The sequence below is a fragment of the Passer domesticus genome, chromosome 5 (genome assembly GCF_036417665.1).
Source record: "Passer domesticus isolate bPasDom1 chromosome 5, bPasDom1.hap1, whole genome shotgun sequence".
In the NCBI taxonomy this organism is placed as follows: Eukaryota; Metazoa; Chordata; class Aves; order Passeriformes; family Passeridae; genus Passer; species Passer domesticus.
In genome coordinates, this window is record NC_087478.1 from 53,455,946 (window position 1) to 53,472,351 (window position 16,406).

A 16,406-nucleotide genomic window follows, 5' to 3' on the forward strand; every position below is an offset into this window, starting at 1 on the left:
AGGGGACTGGGGGATTTGTCCATGTTATGTCACAGCTGACCCCTGACTTGTACAGCCCAAGACTCTATTCCCTCATCCTGGTTATCGTCCTAGATTAACTTTGGTGCTGTTTGTAGCTGCATATTTTAGGACACAGATAGTTGCTACAGAACCTGCTAGTTGGATACTGAAACATACATATATTTTTTGAGTAAATGAAAGAGGAGGTTCGGGAGGTTGGAGAGATAAAAAGTGTACAAATTTTTTTTTTTAAATTGGTTATAGAGACACTTTGGTCTTTATTAATGGAAATCCCATGCACTTCAGATATTCAGGATAAAAAAACTCTCTGGAATGTTCAGGAGTGACTTTCTGCTGTTGTATTTAACCTCCTTCACTCAGGTAATTAAGACAAGAAAATGGCATGCAATTTAGGAAGAAGAGCAAAGCAAAGAAACTTAACAGTCCACAAACAATCCAGAGGCTAGAAATTATTTAGCTGAAGTAGTTGCTGGGTGTACATGTTACACTGGAAGAAAATGAGACCCAGAAAAATTTTCTGCAGTCAAAAAGGAAGAAATTCAGACAACAAGCCTTCAGTTTTAGATTTCACAGCAGGTATTAATTACTGTCTTTGCTGACTTGTCTGTTAGATTTCCTCCCTGCTCAGCTTTCTAATTTTTTTATTCTACCTTCTATGTATAGGGAAAGCTCCCAGTCATAATGTGTAAACAGCATTCCACATCTTTCTTGGTATATATTTTTAAAGTTTACTCCCTGCTCTCTCCTTTCTAGACAAATAATACACAGCTGGTGTTCCATGGCTGCTGCTCGTTATACTAATCTCAATCAGTTCACAGCTCCCGTGCAGCCCTCCTGGCAGCTCATCTCTCCCTGGACACACAGAGAGCTCTGGGGCAAACAATATTTATTATCATATTGGAGCACCCAGCCTCGCTGATGGAACTTGGATGTCTGACATATCTAGATGCTGTCAGATAAACAAGGGAATCATTTGACACAGCTTTTGTCACTGCCATTAAATCATCTGAAGGGATTTGGTTTTCAAGAGCTCAGCAGCACAGTTCTGCCATTGTCATCTTCTGTTTTTGTTTGCACAAAGTGCTTTGCATCGCTACATCGGAGGCATAGATGTTGTGCTGCTGCTTTTGGTGGAGTCAGCCCCCACCAATCCAAGAGCAGTATTGGCAAATTTGAGTTTTATTCACTTGTTTGTAGGCTGCGATCTCAAATGGAAGCTTGAAAATACATGCACGCAGCAGAAGAAAAAGAGACAGCCAGTGTTATGAAGGCCAGACTTTGAGCTAGGACCAGGAAATCAAATCCTGGTGGAAAGTAAAATGTTTGCAAATCTTGGTTTAAAAGGTTTCCCTTAAAGCCACCTTTGCGACATCCTGATTTTGTGGCATGCAGCTTCAACCTGACCTTTTGCCTTCCTTGGCTCAGAGTCCTGTTTGCCAAGGGAGCATTTGCCCTGCAGCCACTCTTGTTCATTATGAGCCACTCATCAGCTCCTGAGCAGTGGCTGCAATCAGCTGATGTTCTGGCTAGAGGACAGTTTGCTCAGAGACAGGAGCATCCCCTTGCCTTAACATTTCTCAAGAGCCCTCTCCAAGTTTCACACAGAGTAGTGCTGCAAAAGAGACCAAGGCTCAGAGGCTCTCATCAGCCAGTTGTCTTTTTTCCTGCTGGCATCAGTGGCCAATTCACTGCTGAACAAAGGAGCAGCTCCCCAGCTGTTCTGAATGTGTTCTGAGGGAGCAGCAGATGCTCCCACTTGCCATACTGGAAACTGAGGGCACCATCCACCAAAAAAAGCTTTACAGATGTGACTCAGCCTCTCTCCAGGAAAATACAAAGCTGTCTGGTCACACTTAGAGGAGATTCACAGCACACTACACAACATAGTGAAGTCAGACCTCATTTTTCACAATGACCCCCAATTAGTCTCTAGTCAAAATTCAAACTGTGAATCTCAGAAATTATCCCCTCTCTGTATCTTTGGCTAACTAAGGGGTTAGAGGAAAAGGGCTGCCAGTATCCAATCCATGACACTGGTATTATACTTGGAGCACCTTTTAGTGAGTGCAGGGCCTTCAAAACAGCTGTCATTTAGAAATGTACAGTCATCATTCAGTGCAGTGTTAAAAAACCAGGCCCTTTAACCATTAGGTGCCTGTTGAGAAATGGAAAGTTTTGGTTCTGTTTGCATTTTGCTCATAAGAAGAACCACTGTGCAGAGTAATGAAATCCCTCTTGTTGTGGTGTGATGTCATGACTTGCCTCAGTTTCTCCTGGTTTCTCCCTGAAATTTCCTTTCCCAGGTGGGGTGTCAATCACCCTTCCTTTTCCCCACCCTTGACCCTTGCTGGGCACTGTCTGTCAACCCAGAAACTCCAAGAGCATCGAGTGATTGGCAGGTTCAAAGGATGCTCTCCACCCCCTGGGGGCCCATTGGCCCACCCAGGTGTCCCTCTCACCTGAGACCCCCTCCCCCCACACCTGGATTAGTGCTCCCTGTGCTCCCTCCCCTGCCCCTCTCCCCAGGTAAAAGGACAAGCAGACCACACGGTTGAGATTCTGGTGGAGAGTTCTGGTGGAAGAGCTCAGTGGATTGTTGCAGGATTCAGAGACCGTGCCACCAAAATAAAACTCTGGATTAAAAACTCTCCATCAGGACCCACTCCTTTCTTCACCTCTCCTCAAAGCTTTCTCCAGCTCGGGAAGCCCTGAGGAGTGACCCCCTCAGCAGCAAGCTCCAGCCCGCAAGCTCTGGAGCTCGGGACGTGCCTGGACTTGTCCCCACGTGCCCAGGTGTGACCACAGGCACTGAACAGCGTCTGTGGGGAGGAAGGACCACAGGTGCTGCTATTCGGTCAGCAGCCGAGGCCAGACAGACCAAGGCAGTCCCAAGGCAGTCCCATCAGTAATATTGGCAAACTCCAACACCCTCTCATGTGCTATTGCCAAGGCTTTTAAAAACACTGCCAGGGCTACTTATTTTTAATATTAAACAACATGTGTAACCTTACTGTGGACAAACTGAATCTTACACTGGCTCTGTGCGCAGGATAACTTTTGTCTCCCAGCAAAAAGCCAAACAAGTACAGAGGGTAGGAATATTTTTCTCACACCTAGGGATTTAGAAAACAGAGTTGATGTGACAGTAGGAGATGCAGAAACACCCACAGTAACACTGGATGGGAGTTCCCAGTAGGATTATTTTTTGTTCAAAACCCAGAATTAAGCAAGGAAGGCTTTCTGAGAGCAAAGAGGACACGAGTGGTAACTCCTCTGGCCTGAGAGTAAGACGTGCCATTTAGCTTGATATGAAATTTGCAGAAAGTGGACTTAGGGACACTGTGCTCACACACAATGTTAGAAACAGAAAACTTTCTCATTTATCATGTCTGTGGTTGGGCTTGCTCAATCCTGTGCTGGTTGACAATTTCCAGCTCTTGTAGATTCTCTTAGCAGTGTTTTTCAGCTCAATTCAACATCTTCTCTTTATAGATTATTTTACCATTTTGTTCTCCTTGTCGCTTCCTCTTAGAGACACTTTCTCAAAAGGTGTCACCTTCTCAAAAGCAGCACATTTATAATGACACTCATGTGATTTTTTTCTGCCACTGTACTCTGCTCCCTCTCTGTTGCTGCTGTTCACACAACCTAGTTTGGGGGCCCAACCTTCCCAGGTGTCCTCTGCAGAGACAGGGGGAATAAAGGCACCCCAGACACATAATTCAAACCCCCTGAGAACAGAACTGCTGTTGCATGTACCTGTCTCTCCCAGCAGTGACTGAAGAGGGGTCTAAAGGCCCCAGACCTTCACCAGGGAGCAGCATGAACAGAGCTGCTCTGTGAAGGACAACAAGAAACCAAGAGTGACCAAAAGATGGGCAGATGCAGCACCCACCTGGGCAGAACACCGTCCCCCAGGGCCTGAGCAGAGCAAGTAGGATGGATGATGGCAACATGCACATTTGATGGTGCAAACAAATCAAGACCAAGATCAGCCCTGAAAATTCACTCAGCATGATGGGGCTGGGTGTTGGAACACCTCTAACTCAGCCAAAGCCACAGGTGGGTGCTCTAGCTTGGGCTCAGATAGGTCCTGGGGCAATGAGCAGAAGGTGCATGTGGGGAGACTGCAGCTCAGGGCAGTGAAAGCCTACATGGTGCTCAGGGCCACAGTAACCAAACAGCACTGTCAGGGGTCCAGAGGTAGGTCCTGTGAGTATCAGATAGCCTCATTTGCTATCCTGTGTCCTGCACCAGACCTTCCTGGAAGCACACAAGTGCCAGAGCCTAGGAGCATTGTCCTGCAGCTGGAGTTCACCTGGGTGTGGCTGCGTGGTGTCTGTGCCTCTGCTCTGTCTCATGTCCCCTGTGTCCCCAGTCACTGCCTGCACCTGCTGCTTTGATCTCAGCCCTGCCTCGCTGCTGCAAACCTATGGGGGGGTCACAGGATCACTAAGATTGGAAAAGAACTCAAGGATCAATGAGTCCAACCTGTCCCCAAACACCACCATGTCCCCCAGCCCAGAGCATTGAGTGCCATGTCCACTCATTTCTTGAACATCTCCAGGGATAGGGACTCCATGTCCTCCCTGGACAGCCCATTCCAGTGTCTAACAGCCCTTTCAGTGAGAAAATTCTTTCTGGTGTCCAACCTGAAACTCTCCTGGCACAGCTTGAGGCCGTTTCCTCTCATCCGGTCCCTTGTTCCCTGGGAGCAGAGCCCAATCACCCCCAGCTGTCCCCTCCTGTCAGGAGTTGTGCAGAGCCACAAGGTCTCTCCTGAGCCTTCTTTTTTCTCCAGGCTAAACATCCCCAGCTCCTTCAGCCCCTCCTGGTGCTCCAGCCCCCTCCCCAGCTCCATTCCCTTCCCTGGACACGCTCCAACCCCTCAATGTCTTTCTATTCCTGAGGTTCCCAGAACTGCCCCAGGATCTGAGGTGTAGCCCCAGCAGTGCCAGCCCAGGGGACAGTCACTGCCTTGGCCCTGCTGCCACACCATGGCTGGCACAGTCCAGGTGCCATTGGCCTCTTGGCTATCTGGGCATGGCTGGCTTATGTTCAGCTGGTTGTCAACCAGTGCCCAGAATCCTGTGCCAATCACTGGATTCTTACCTGAGCCAAGAACCTTGGTTATCGTCCCATGATGTTTGGATCTGTGGGACCGTGCACTCAATGGGAGTGCTACTCCCATCTGTCTTGCCCTTCCTGCTCCCTGATAGAGGGAAGAAAAAAAAAATGATTTCTGGAATTCTGGCAATAGCAAGCAAAGGTAATTTTGCTGGGGTTTTGTCACCCTGTCCCCGATCTTGACATCCATCTGTTCACACTGACACTCGCAGAGTTGCACACATCATCAACACATTTGCACAACTCTGCACACAATAATGTCAGACAGGTGAGTGTGAGGGTAGGAGTCGGGATCCTGTTTTATGGAAACCAGGAATCCTGGAGGAATACCTGAACTCCTGTGTGGGAGAGGTTCTCCTGCTGCTTCACAAGGCGAATCACAGTCTAAAGATAAAATCCATTCCCTCTGTTCTTTCTTTTCAGAATTGCGTTTTGCTCGCAAACCAAAGAAATACTTAATGGAGGATAATAACATTTCTCTTTTTTTTTTTTTTTTAATTACACAATCTTAAATCACTACATACCCAGATAGAGTGAGTATTAGAAATGAAAGGACTCAGATTCCAGTAAAGCCTTCATTAAATTTGGCCCATCTCAGTTTCCCTCTGAAATGGGTAGCAAAAATTACAGAAGCTAAAAGAGCCCAGGTGATAGATTATAAAGAGAGGCATTGGCACAGATCATAAACCAACTGAAAATGGTCCCTTCAAACCATGAGGTGACTGCCAAGGGATAAAAGTCAGACCATTGGTCACCCTTTTGTGATATTTTAAATTGGCTAGTTGCATCACTTTCATTGACTTTCTTTTTGGATGCCATCACCCCCAATGATTCACAAAGTCTCATTCATTCAAGGAATGGGGTTTGGCTAAAAAAAGAGGCACCTCAGAAACAGATTAGTAATGAGAATTTGCAGGAAATAACCACAGGAAGGAACAATCCAATAAAAGGTAAAGGAAAATGACATTGCACACTGACTCTGGGTGTACAAAATGATGCAAATCTAATGGAGTAGCTGTTGGCCACATGAGAGCCTTAACTCCCCTGAGACCATTAACTTTTGCATGCACATTTGTGAAGGGAAGATTTATTTTTAAACAGTTTTAATGACTGGCATTTGTTCCATTTTTATGATAAAAATGAGGAAGAACAGAGAAAAGGTTCCTAATATAGATGTTTTTCTATTAAAACCTGTCCTGCAAGATCTTCCATCCTGCCAACTGCTACTTTTCTAGCAATTAGTCCTAATGATTTTCCTAGCAGTAAAGGAAATCTCTTCAAAATGTGTACATACAAAAGCATATGTACATAAAATATTTACAAGCAATATATTGTTGTAATTATTGCATATAATAAATATATGCCAATAATGTGTATAAAGATAAGATATGCAAAATTCCCAGAGGAAACAGATATAATTATTTTCTTTGGTTTTGAATTCCTAGATTTCACATTTCACAATACAGATATTAGATAATTATGATAATGAGCATCTGGTCAAATTCCAACAAATTTCCTTTTCATTTCTTTGGGAAAGCAAGCAAAGAAACTTGGCATAAAGTGATGTATTTTAGCTAAAACTAAGATAAACTTTTCAACAGAAACCAGAAATTAAAATGTCATCTAAATTATTTAAAAAAATAAAAAGCAAAAAGGCAAAAGAGAAATATGTTTCTCTCCCTTTCAGTCTAGTAAGACCAGCCATGGGGTGTTCCGGAACTACACAAGGGGAAGATGAACCCAGATGTCTTTGCTTTTTTTTAAGCAAAACTCAAGAGAAAGTTACTTACTGTCTGCAGAGGTGATTTTCCCAGGCTGTATTCCTCCACAGACTCTGAAACACACAAAGTCTGACTGCAAATTCAGAACAGAATTACACAAACTTTCTTGGAAAGACCACCAGACTTTGGGACTTGCTAAGGGTGGACACAGGAGTCCCAAAAATAAAACCCATTGATAAAACCTCCAAATCCTCCCCACTGTTAGGGTGGGAAATGAAGCCTCTTTGTCATGCTGTTCCACAGGGTGTCCTGCCAAACTGTTCCAGCTTAATGCCACTGGCAACTCCAAGGAAAATATGAGGATTTCTGAGCATGAATGACAAGTGTCATTCACAGGGCACTGCCTGCTGCTCCAGACATTGCCCACATTGGCCTTCACAAGTCTACTGGAGTTTCCTGGTCTACAGCAGCTAAGTCCTCTTAGGTGCTATTTAAATAGCAATAAAATCCCTTTTTTCATATTTTGCATTTATCCCAAGGAAAGAAATCACAGCTGATTAAAAAAAACCCAAAACAACAAAATAAGAAAAAACACATGTAAATATGCTAGGAGTTTCCTCATCCTTGAAACTTGACAAAAAGCACATTTGAAACACTTGTATTGTTGTTGGGAAGGAAAGAGTGGTTTAGCCAATATTCAAAGAAATGTTTCAAATCTGAACAGAATAAAGAGGGTTTGTAGCCATGGTAACTTCCACAATCATTTATTAAAAAACTATAATATCCCTGAAGAGTTGTGACATGATGCAGCAACCATGTCACATTGTGTGGGCTGATGTTATGTCTTGAAAGCCTGAATGATTTGATGTGACCTGGCACGATGCTATGGATATTTGAAATTTTTCAGGGGAAATTCCAGTTCTAGTGGTAGGTAGAAGGAAACTAATTTTCACAGGGGGTTGGAAAAGGACACAAACAAATGACAACTGTAAATAATTCCTTAAAATTTGTGCACTTGCAGAGTAGTTTCACAACATGGAAAGTGAAGGATAACAGAACATCGTGGCTGCACAGGAAAAACTTCTTATCCAACACATGGTATCTCCACTGGGACTACACAGATCCTGGAGTAAGTAGGCAGTGTCTTATTTTTGGTAAACAAAAATACACCATTACTATAAAAACGTATTACCAATTCAAATGTAACCACTGGAAAGAGATTATACTTTGGATTTTTTTTTTTTTTTTACTATTTATACAGTCACATTTGGAACTTTAGAGCACTCATTTAAAATGACAGCATAAGGTCTTTGTGCTTTGACATATTTTTTTCCTATTTTGAATGAAAATTAAGACTTGAAAATAATTTTTTGAGCATACGACCATGAAAACAAATATCCTTTCTGCCATCATTAGAGTGTCAGACAGTGGATCAGAGTGTTCTTTTAATGTTCAGACCAGGCACAATATGTAAGATCAGGTGATTGCCAGTTGTAAAAGTGGATAAAGTTCAGGACTGATCTGACTCCAGTAGGAGAGGGAGAGGGTTCCATGGGTTATTACACCCATGCATTGCAATGAGACATCTCTGACAGAGATGTAGTATTCCCAAAATAGCATTTGTCATCTCATCAGAGGAGGCATTGGCTTGGTGCAAAACACTTTCTTTTAACTTAGTAATTTTTAAGTTGCCTGAGAGGTATCAAGGAATGTGAGATCATTTGAAACCAGTGTACATATTAACAAAATAGTGGGGCAAACTAAAAACATTGCTGCAGCACTCTCAGAACAGTTTTCTCCCCCAAAATAGAGGTACATCAATTTTTAGAGAACTGTTTTATAAGAAAGCTCTGAGAAACTCCCCTAGAAAACTGTCTTTCTAAGGGGAGTTTTAGAAATTTCTTTCTTAGCAAAAGTTTGACAAAATACATTTAGAAAAGCATTCTGCCTGGAAGAGTCTTTCACTGACTCCGAAAGCATAATGATGGTTTATTTATTGGAGGGGTATGACTTTGAGAGTGTGGATCTATCAAATAATGGTTAGGAAAGATCATCCACTGCAGTCCTGTTGGACTTGGTCCCAAAGACCTGAGTTATCTCCATCATGTCCAGAGACATTATTCTCCCTGCCCCTGAGATGAGCTCCCTGCCTGTGCAATGTGTTCTCTTCATTGCAGGCAACAGGCTGCAGAGCCAGAGCAGCAGGAAGTCACAATAAACTTTATTTTTCTTATCTGGACAAGTTGCCTTGTCCAGGTACTTGTGTGTCAGTTATTAATGTTCAATGTAGCTCAACCCATATACGTGCTCTGCACCACCACGGGCTCATGCACGACTGGTTGGAGAATGGTGAATGAACTAACAAGCCTTTTCTTCTTTCACAAACCTCAGTCACAGTCATTTCTCTCAGGATCTGCCAGAAAATGTTTAGATCACCCACTGGCAATAGGCTCTGCCTTAACTGTCTAAGCGCATGACCACTCCATAAACTAAAAGCAGATTTCCACTCAATAGACTTTAATAGCTAATATTTGCTTGGAGACCTTTTGTCTGCCCTCCACACACAGGACCTGCTTCCTTTTGGAGATAAGTCATAAAGAGATGAGCCATAACTGAGACAGAATCTGTCCATTTAAATTTCTTCTCTTCAACATGTGGAACTGTCTAGAACACACCACATGCTCACAGACACTGACAGAGATTTGAAACCCAGAAAGATGAAAAGAGAGTATTGGCCTGGCTTGGAAGGACCTTAAAGATCATCTTGTCCCAATCTCCTGCCATGGGCAAGGTTTCACAACCTGGCGTTGGACAATTGCAGGATGGGGCAGCCACAGCTGCTCTGGGCAACCTGTACCAGGGTCTCTCCACCCTCACAAGGAACAATTTCTTCCCAATATCCAATCTAAACCTGCTCTCTGTCAGTGTGAAGCCATTCCCCCTTATCCTGTCACTCCAGGCCTTATCAAGAGTCTCTCCATCTTTCCTGTGGGTTCCCTTCAGGCACTGGAAGGCCACACTGAGGTCACCCCAAAGCTTTCTCTTCTCCAAGCTAAACAATCCCAATTCCCTCAGCCTTTTCTCCCAGCAGAGCTGCTCCATCCCTCTGATCCCCTTGGTGTCCCTGCTCTGGCCTGGCTCCAGCAGCTCCCTGTCCTTCCTGTGCTGGCTCCAGGGCTGGATGCAGCCCTGCAGGTGGGGCTGAGCAGAGCAGGACAGAGGGGCACAATCCCCTCCCTTGATCCCCTAACTCTCCACCTACTGTGTACTGAACCAACTCACTTGTCTGACTGCAGCGCTGTAACACCATTTTAAAACCAAAAAATGTTTCTTCTACTGTATTTTGTTTGATCTGGTTTGGAACAAATAAACCAGTTAAGTTTTATGATATGCCCTTTGAGATGTTATTTTTCTTTGGAATCTAAATTTAATCTAAATCAGTCTCTGGTCCCACCAAGGACAAATATTTTAAAAGTGCTGCCAGCCATCCCTTTTAGCCTGCTGTCTCCCCTTTATAATTATTGATGTTGGCATTATACCAAGAACCCTTTTCTTGGTGTATCAATAGAGCTGTGTTTAATTTGACATTTTACTTGCTGAATAAAAAATTGGTCTCAGTCACAGCATTAGTTTCAGTGGGTGCTTTCAAGCAGCAGAATCCATAATTTCTGTGCTTTAACAGCATTTTATTTCCCTGATATAATTTAGAAAATCATTCAATAATTCTGCACTAAATGATATCCAGGAGGCAGGAGGTTATTTGCAATAGAGCACATTACAATGAAAGGCCACGTCAGGTGCATGAAGGAAATCTCCTCACCCCTTATCACTGCGCTCATGAGAAGGTCCCTGAGCAGGGGAGTGCTATCCCTGTAGGAAACTACACCGTCCTGACCCTCAAACATTTTGGCCTCAGCCGTGCTGTCTTCCAATATTTGATATGATGAGGCATTGCAATGCCTTCCAAGCAGTATTCTAACATGCAGATGCACACACCATGACTCAGGAATTAGTGTTGAGATGGCAAAGCCCAGTTTCAAGGGCCTTTGCAATTAAGTTGACCAAGACTTAGGTCAACTAGGGCCTGCTCCACACCAAGCTGCTTCCAGATGCTGTGAATTACTGAACCCCGAGGAGAATTAGGCTTTCAGTCTTGTTCTTATCTGAATGCATACCTTAAAGTGTGGGAAAAATGTCTGGTTTGTCTCATGTCTGGTGATGCAGTCTTTCTGCCAAAGCCACCTTCAGGACATGAATTATTCACTAGAAATAATAAGAAGACTGTCACTCAATAAAAACCTGTCAGGTTTCCAGGTCCCATTCAGATTACATTAGCTTTCAGCTAACATTAGCTTTCATCTTACGAATAATACATATTCAAATTCATTTGCTAACCTATTATTCGGCAAAGGAACCACAGGTCACATTAAAGTTAATTTATGAAATCACTTAAGTGAAACCCCACACCTGCCTTTACCTTTCACTTCTGCAGAACATTAGCAGGCTGTATCACATATCATTGCAAATGCTTTTCATTAGAGCCAGCAACAAAGGTGGCTAAAGTGAAGCACAACAGCTGGATTTAAGAAAAGTATAAGTCTTGGTCAACTTAATTGCAAAGGCCCTTGAAACTGGGCTTTGCCATCTCAACACTAATTCCTGAGTCATGGTGTGTGCATCTGCATGTTAGAATACTGCTTGGAAGGCATTGTAATGCCTCATCATATCAAATATTGGAGAAACATGATCAGCTTGCACTGCAGCATGCTCCTACCACTGAACTAACCAATTCCCCCTGTCACCCGTATGTATTAAAATCAGGAGGCTGGAAATGTGGAAGCATTTCTCTAAAATAATAACCACAACTTTCCTGAAGTTCACATGATCATGTTCAGTCAATGTGTAAGGAAATATGAACAGGCTTCTGTGACCAGAGAGACCTGCATGCTCTCATTATTCCTGCACACATAGTAAAAAGCCAGAAATGTCCTCAGAAAAAGAGGCTGTCAAAATACAGCAGAAAATTTGCTCTGCTTTTCCTCAGCGTAGCTTTCATATTTCCATTAAGTGGGTAGACACGCAATTATTGACACTTTGCAAGTATTTGTAACTTCCCCTTCTGTTTCTACATTTGCTGAGGGAAATTTGTTACTTTCCCCATTTAAAGATTTTTACCTCCAGCTTTGGCAAGCTTCAAGTATAGAAACAGGGTTTTTTTCCCCCTTCATTCAAGAGAGTTCCAGATCTATATGGGCTTTCATGCTTCTCCTTGGGTGGTGGACAGTTACTACTCATGAAAGAGATTAGGATCATTTATATGTTATTAGATATGGCATATTTATCGGCAAAGTTACTTGCACACTGTTCTTCTTGCTGATGTCCAATCTGACCCTCACCAGTGCAGCTCTCATCCCATCCCTTGTTCCCTGGGAGCAGAGCCCAATCCTCCCCAGCTGTCCCCTCCTGTCAGGGAGTTGTGCAGAGCCACAAGGTCCCCCCTGAGCCTCCTTTTCTCCAGGCTGAGACCCCCAGCTCCCTCAGCCCCTCCTGGTGCTCCACACCCTCTCCTAGCTCCATTCCCTTCTCTGGACACGCTCCAACCCCTCAATGTGTTTCTATTCCTGAGGTTCCCAGAACTGCCCCAGGATCTGAGGTGTGGCCCCAGCAGTGCCAGCCCAGGGGACAGTCACTGCCCTGGCCCTGCTGCCACACCATGGCTGGCACAGCTCAGGTGCCATTGGCCTCCTGCCCCCTGGGCACCCCTGGGCTCCTGCCCAGTGCTGTCCCCAGCACCCCCAGGGCCTTTCCCAGCTTTCCAGCCCCTCTGCCCCAGCCTGGAGCTGCAGGGGGTTGGTGTGACCCAAGGCAGGAGCGGGCCCTTGGCCTTGTGGAATCTCAGACCACTGGCCTGGGCCCATGGATCCAGCCTGTAAATCTGAAAATAAATTTACACCTGATGATGACATTGCTGGTAGTGACCAAAAGCCCAACATGCTGAGCCTTTTAGAAGCAGAAACGTCACTACTAACCTGTCCCATATTTGAAATATCTCTGCGTTACCTTTTGGACTCCAGACTGTCACTCGATCTCCTATGACACAATATAAAGAATTCTGAGTACCAATACATGACTGAAAATGGCTCATGTGTTCTCTCAGATCCATTGCCTTAGGCTTGGTGTCTCCTACCTACAGTGCTCACTAATTCTGAACAGAGAATTGAAAAATATGGGCAGTAGAATTCCTCCTTTGGTGCTTCCTTAACAAGTACAGACTGTTTGCTGTTCACAAGGCAAATACAACCCTGAGGTTCCCAAATTTCTGGCCAGTTTTCTATTTCTTGATGCAAAGTTGAATTTGCTCTCCAATTTTAAATGATTGCTAAGCCTTGAATGAGCTGCCCAGAGGGTGGTGGAGTCCCCATCCCTGGAGGTGTTCAGGAAACAACTGGATGTGGCACTCAGTACTCTGGTTTAGTTGACAAGGTCAGAAATTTGCCTTGATATCTTGGAGGTTTTTTCCAACCTTAATGATTCCATGGTTCTGTGGGGGGACCTTAAGGACAGTTCTTTAAAGAAGTCATGTATCAAAATGCCAAACCAAATCAACCACAACCAAATTACCAACCAAAAGCCCCACCACTAACCCAAAAATCAGGAAACAGAGGAAAGTCTCAGGAAAGTCTCCCTGAAGGGTCACTGGAAATCTGATACTATACTTGTCCATTATTAGATTAAAAATTGTTATATGTAAAAATAAAAATTTGCCCAACCATAATAAAAATAAAAAAAGGACAATTTATTCACGACCGCATTACAGCCTCGACAGCCACCAAAAATATGACAGCACAGACCCCAGGATACAGGCTGGGTGGACGCAGATTCGGCCTCTATTGCACCGAACACCCCTTCATCCACACTTGCTGCTTTGCAGGGACAATTCTTATACTCTTTTTCTTGCCCGCGGCTGAGTCCCTTTATCTCTTTTCAAAGTTTATCGTATGCATGTTGGTTCTTTTCTTTACTCAAAGCTGCACAAAACCCCTGTCCAGGAAGGGGTTTATGTTCCTTCTCCGATTCCAGGAATCCTGTATTCATATGGCAAGTGCTGATGGCCCTGGTTATCTGGGATGTGTTCATCTTCATGTATCTTCATCATCACTGGGTGTCCTTGGGTACATCTCCTGTGCAGACAAGTTTCCTTCATATGTTAATGCTGCGTTCCTCCCTTGTCAGCCAGATGTGGTCTCATCATCCTAGGATTACACCTTGGTCCCCCCCTTTAATACCATATTTAATACATATATCTATGTTTCATAGGCACGAATTTCTATCATATCCCTGACAAACTTTAAGTGATGATAAGTATATTAGACACAAAATAATCCATAATTGACTGATTTCTTCAGATACACATTTTTTCTGAAATTTTCTCCAAAATTTCTTTAGATACACATTTAGTTCTGGAAGTCTTTCCTCTCAAGTGCACAAAAGAAGCAGAATGAGACTAAATCCCAGATGAAAATCTGCCTTCCTCACCCTAAAGTGAAGAACACTTTGGTAGTGAACCACAGCAGAACTTGCAGTAGAGACGACATTGCTTTGTCACAGTGCAACCCAGATGAAATTGAGAAGAGAGAAGATGGCTGCAAAGAGGTTGCTAGAGAACTGTTAAAACAAACTGTTAATGTTCTGGAAAAGCAAAAGGCAATCTGCCTGCAAACTACTTATCCATTAAAAGAGATACAATTTTCAGTGAATCTACTTGAAGTGATTTTTGTTGAATATTCTGTCCCAGGAGAAGAATTCACCCTGCCTCAACTCCACTCCTCAAACATTCATTTTCTGAAACATACAGGAAGATTAGTGCATAAAGGAGAGACCATCTGTTTCCTTTGATCACTAAACCAAAGATGGTTTCCTCTACGTAGAAGATGCGGCCCTTAAGATCTTGAGACTGAAAGCATTTGTTATTTAAATGCAAGCAAGGTCATTATTTCCTTTTAAAGTTAGGGTGGAAAGTTGCATCATCAATCATTATCTCACATTATTTCAATCTTATCTCTTTTCTGGCTTTAACAGGCAACCTCAGGCACATGGCCAGCAGTATTCAGTTTCAACCAGGATTTTCTTTGTTTTCCTTCTGCAATACCTGGGTGACTCCAGGTATTGAGACACATTTTTAACACACATGGGAACCACTGAAAAAATCCTGTTGGAAGCAAATGTGTGTCTGGTACATACTATTAACACTTATTTTATATGGTTGCAGATGATGAGCTCCTTCCTTTTCATGCGATTGGCACTGTTAGAATAGATAACTAACACAAACTTCAGGAGCAAGTCTCCTTCTTGAGACTTGATAGTCTCAACTCTCACACCACTTAATTCCATCTAGAGGAAATAATGGGGTTTTGCTTCCTTGGATTGTGTTGAGGAGAACACCCCATGTGTGGAGACATGAGGTTTGACTCAATTTTCTCAGAAGGCTGATTTATTATCTTATGATATATATTACATTAAAATACTATATTAAAACTATACTAAAAGAACAGAGAAAAAATATGATCAGAAGGCTACAAAGAACAAGAATAGAATAGAATGCATAACAAAATCTTGTGACTGCTCACAGCCTCAGCACAGGTGGCTGTGATTGGTCATCAATTGAAAACAATCCACAAGGACCAATGGAAGATGCACCTGTTGCATTCCACAGCAGCAGATAGTTATTGTTTACATTTCTTTCCTGAGGCCCTCAGCTCTCAGGAGGGAAAAAAATCCTAGGAAAGGATTTTTCATAAAATATCATAGCTACAGGATTGCTTCCTTGGATCCATTTTTATGGCCAACATGTTTTCTAGAGACAGGAAAGGCTTTTAAACATGGGCAAGCAGAAGCTGGAGCTGTCCCTCTCATAGATTGATCTCTGCAGCTGAGGATTTGAAGGTGTTCAATGCCTAAAGTTCATGATTGAATGCATGTATCCAAGGTCCATTGAAATTTATGATGTCACTATCTGGAATTCACTGCCTGAGCCCAGAAAATAATATTTGCCTTCTTATCCATAGCTATCCTAGAACCACCAAAACTGTTTTACACATTGAAACATTGCAGATTTGAAAAGCTACACCTGAGGCCTACATGTGATATAATTTTGTCTTCAAAATCCATCCAAATCAAGGGACTTGGAGGAGAAGAGAACAATATGACTCCACACAGGCCAAAAAGGTCCACTTACAGTGACCTAATTCCATGCTAAAGTCTCATAGGAAAATAAGCAGACCCATCTTATATTCCAGCTATTGGTACTGAGTGCCCATTTTACAAAGTGAATTTGGCAACTATTTATGATTTAAAAGCCTCAAAAATACCCCAAAACCAGAATATTGGAGAGATATCAGCCCAGCTGTGTGCTTAGCCTGATTGCAGGTTCCTTTCTCTACACTCAACTGGACACTCTGAGAGTGATGTGATTACGACTCTCCCATGTGTTTTCCACCTATTTCACTGAGGAATAAAAACACTACAGGTGAGTCATTC

General features: G+C 43.3%; 1 protein-coding gene across 5 annotated transcripts in view; it reads right to left on the minus strand.

Annotated features, from left to right (window-relative positions):
• LOC135300752 (potassium voltage-gated channel subfamily A member 5-like) overlaps nucleotides 1-16,406 on the minus strand; it is a 156,428-nt gene that overhangs the window by 103,168 nt on the left and 36,854 nt on the right. Inside the window, exon 2 of one of the 5 annotated variants that reach the window (XM_064420538.1) lies at nucleotides 13,675-14,050. The exons of the other annotated variants lie outside the window; for them this stretch is intronic. The gene's annotated coding sequence lies outside the window, so the exon portion shown is untranslated. Of the gene's footprint in view, nucleotides 1-13,674; nucleotides 14,051-16,406 lie in introns of those variants that run through there. 5 annotated transcript variants of the gene reach the window in all.